Here is a 4049-nt window from a genome sequence, read left to right on the forward strand (position 1 = left end):
ATATCATATTTATGTAATATCTGGGATACTGCATTTAATCTGTTCTGATGCTGTTCTGCCTATGATGCAATTAACCCTTAAAGTCTATTCCTCCTTTCAGTGTGCATCGTTGTGGTCTTTAACCCCCACCCTCTATTTCCCCAGCCTCCCTACCTCAGTATCCATTGTCCTCTCCATTCCTGTGCATCTCCAGCATCTCCAGTGTGAGCATGAACAAAGTTCTGGATGTACCCCCAGCCTCAGTGTGCTTCACTGAGCCCCCAAATAGATAAGAACAATAGAACTCCTACACAGGGCTGGAGTAAGGACAAAATTAAACATAAAACCCTCAAGGCTGCAAAAGCCACTCAAGATATTCTTTAACAAAGATAAACATGTAGAGTTTTATAAAATGTATTCTTTCTATCCCTGCCATATAGATCCAAATATTCATGAAACAAAACATTGACCTCACATCCGACTAAAACACTTCGACTTGCAGCTTTTTATAAAGATGAAGCAAATGTGTCTATTAGCCAAAACTCTATATCATACACGTAAACTTACACAACATTTGCAGAAATCAAGCAGCACCCACATTTCTCAGTTTAGACTCTATACAAGAAAGGGTCTGTTTGCCACACAACTGTTATACTTCCCTGGTACTTGTTCTCAAAGTGCACCTATGTCAGATTCATCAGCAGTGTCTGACAATTTATTAAAATATCAGATTTTAAAGCCCTAGACTAGTTTAACTGAATCTGAAATTTGATAGGGTGGGCTAAAGTCAGCACAGGTTGCTGGTGTCCGCGCCCAACTTTGTTAACCATTGCTGTGGAATGCCTGACAGGATTCACTATCCCTAGGATCCCCAGTTTTACAGGTAGAAAACTCAAGTCTGGAAGGACAATGGCTTCTGTCAGGTCACAGAACAGATTACATGCGAAGCTGAGTCTGGAGACAGGTGTCTGTGGGTCTGTGGGTCTGTCTGTTCTCCAGGCTTAGGGTGTGTGCTGGTCCTTTGGAGGTTTCTGTTTTGAGCAGTATGACTTATGTCCTTAGTTTTTAGTGCTACTGTCATAACTGTCACAGCAGCTTCACAGGAAGTTCCACAGGAGTCAAAGATGACAGGACACAGCCTTCATGGGAGGCTGGAAAGGCCATGGCTAGACAAGGGGACAATGAATGTAAAGCGGGAGGCTCAGAGATTCACAGTCTTCCAGTTCCCCAGAGGACACAGTGGCTCTGAGAGAGGAAGTGTTAGTAAGGTGGCACTGTAGACTTCCTGGCTGCCTGTGGTCTTGAGCTTATTTTAGTCTCTGTAAGAAGTCAGATCCCCTAAGACACCCGCTGGCGTTGGCAAAACTAAAGGAAATCAGGTTTGCTTGGAAAAATGACTGCATTACATCAACATCCTCATTGTCTCTAATCGGTTCCCCCCTTATTAGAAAAAATGGAAAAGTGTGGAGCCAAAGCCCACATGTGTATCACCTGCATTAGAGCAACATAAGGGCTTCCGATGGTTGAGATCTAAGGTGTCAAAGTTGTCTCTGAGAATATTCAGTGTCATTTAATATTTTTGGGGGGGAATGACATCAAGTAACACTAAAATGGTTTATATTTACCACAAGTATAGGTATTCTGAGCTTTCTCATTTAGACTCAATAGATCTGACTTCACATCTGATAAGTCAAGGTCACATGTTAGACAGCCATTGCTTCAGTTCCCTGGTGTGACTTCAAAACAGCTCTAAAGTGGGCTCTTCTGCCTCTCCTGGGTCTCAGCTGTGTCACACTCCAGATGCAGCTCTGCAGATGTCTTTTCTGCATTGCGAAGCTATTTTTGCTATCAATTAAGAGCAGCAGGTGCACATCGAGATTGGGCACCAGGGACAGTTTATAAGACCATAGCAAAAGAAATCTGAAATCATATAGAAGTTAATGTTCTCGTTTAAAGACCTATGAAGTACTAGCTTGAAAAACTCCAGCATCAGATTGTAGTGCTGAATAAACCTTGGAAACGGGGGGGGGGGGAGATTCGCTATGTAGGTTTACTGGGAATTTCTGATAAAATAGGTACAGAATCTTCAAAGCACAATGTGGCAGAGTGCTACAACAGGGGGATTGGTTCCTTCATAACCATGACCACAGAGTAATCCGATCTGGAAAGGTGGGATCCTTAAACATCCCCCTAAGGCTGAAAATCCAGAGGGCAACAGAGGAAGAACGGAGAGATGGGGATAAAACACCAGTATCCCTTGCTCCAGAGACGAAGAAGCTGAACCGTGCCGCACATCTGGTGTGGTCTCTGCTACCCACAGCCCCAGCCTCATCTCTTAACTCAGGCCCAGGCACTGTGACAGAACTCTGGGGCATGATGACAGTGACCCTTTCTTCCCTGTGCAGTCTGCCAGCTGAAGGAGTGAACATGGAATCTCTCCAGCAGGAGCCCTGTCTCGCTTCTGGGAGGCCTCTGTAGGAAGAGGAAGCGGGAAGGGGCACAGAAACCACAGAGAAGCAAGCCTCAACATCGAGGAGTCTGGCTCCTGCCTTGACCAGTCAGCTGAGCTCACCCTTGGCAACACGAGAGCTTCTAATTGGTAACCCCTGTGAAGCCCTTTCTTGCCTTTCCCCTTTTGGCAATGTACAACTCTGCTAATTGCTTCCTTTCTTCCTGTTTCCCTCTTCCCCCGCTCTCCAGATTTTTAGTTCTGATATCTCCCTAGCTCCTCATTCACATGGGTGCCACGTGACTGTCTCGGGGCAGCGGTGCAAACAAGGTACACACTCCGAGAAGATGGGATATATTTTAGACTAGTTGACAGCAGCTCAGAGAACCATCTAAGAGAGCATACAGTCCCGCTGAACAGGGGCCCTGGTAGTGTGTCTGGCCGTGGCCATAACCAACTGCACAGGATGGGTGGGGTCAGTGGATTTCATGGTCCTGGCCTGGGCTCCTAGGCTACATTCCTTGTGTCCTTCCACCCACAGATGTTCATGAACGGCGCAGAGAAGTGAGTGTTGGCTGACTAGTCAGGTGAGTGTACAAAGCAAAGCCTACAAGGTTTTGTCATGTTTGCTGGTAGGTTCTTGACAGGGCTGTAGGCTTATAATAGTCTCAAGGCTTCTGTTCTCGGTATAGCTTGAGAAAAGGCGTGTTTGCCTGTTGTTTCATCAATACACTGTGCACACACTGCAATGCTACCCTTGCTCAGAAGGAACCACGCCAGAGAGCACATGCACAGCTCCTGGGCCGTGGACCGGTTTGGTCCGTCAGCATGCTTTGTGCTGAGTTTTATGAGGCAGGCAGCATTCCACCAGCTGCTTCCAGAAGCCACAGCTCAGCATGATTTCCAGAAATGATTTTTAATAAAAGACACATGAAAAGAGTACAAAACCTCCTGACCAAGTGTGAAATGAAAAAATTTCAAAAGCGGTTGCACAAATACCAAGGAACCTCGTGGGTGGACTCACCATCAAGGAGACCCCAAATTCCCTTCCTGGGTGAGATATCAGCTTCCTATGTGGATGCAGTGAAAGCCACCTTCCAGAAAGATTCATTATGGAGGGGAAGCAGCGAATGCCAAGGCAAACAATTGAGCTCGCTCTGTTAGCACAGCTGAGTGAACGTTCCCCTCTGTCATGGTAGCTAACTGGAGGTTTCTGGTTTGAGGCACCCAACTCTTACAGCCTTCACTCTGCCACCAACTAGCTTACAATGCTGCAGACCCCTTAGGAATATCTTCACTACATGGGCTCCCCCCAAGGATCCTGTCACCTTGTCCATACCATATAAGTCCCTGCAGGTTGGCATTGGCTCTCTGAGTTTCTGGAGCTGCCACACTGGATTTACCTTACCTTTGTCCTATAAATTGAAGAAAAGTTTATAGAGGGGTGTACTGGTTAGTTTTGTGTCAACTTGACACAGCTGGAGTTATCACAGAGAAAGGAGCTTTAGTTGGGAAAATGCCCCCATGAGATCCAGCTGTGGGGCATTTTCTCAATTAGTGATCAAGGGGGAGAGGCCCCTTGTGGGTGGTGCCATCTCTGGGCTGGTAGTCTTGGGTTCTA

This window comes from Mus pahari, chromosome 2 (assembly GCF_900095145.1).
Source record: "Mus pahari chromosome 2, PAHARI_EIJ_v1.1, whole genome shotgun sequence".
In the NCBI taxonomy this organism is placed as follows: domain Eukaryota; kingdom Metazoa; phylum Chordata; class Mammalia; order Rodentia; family Muridae; genus Mus; species Mus pahari.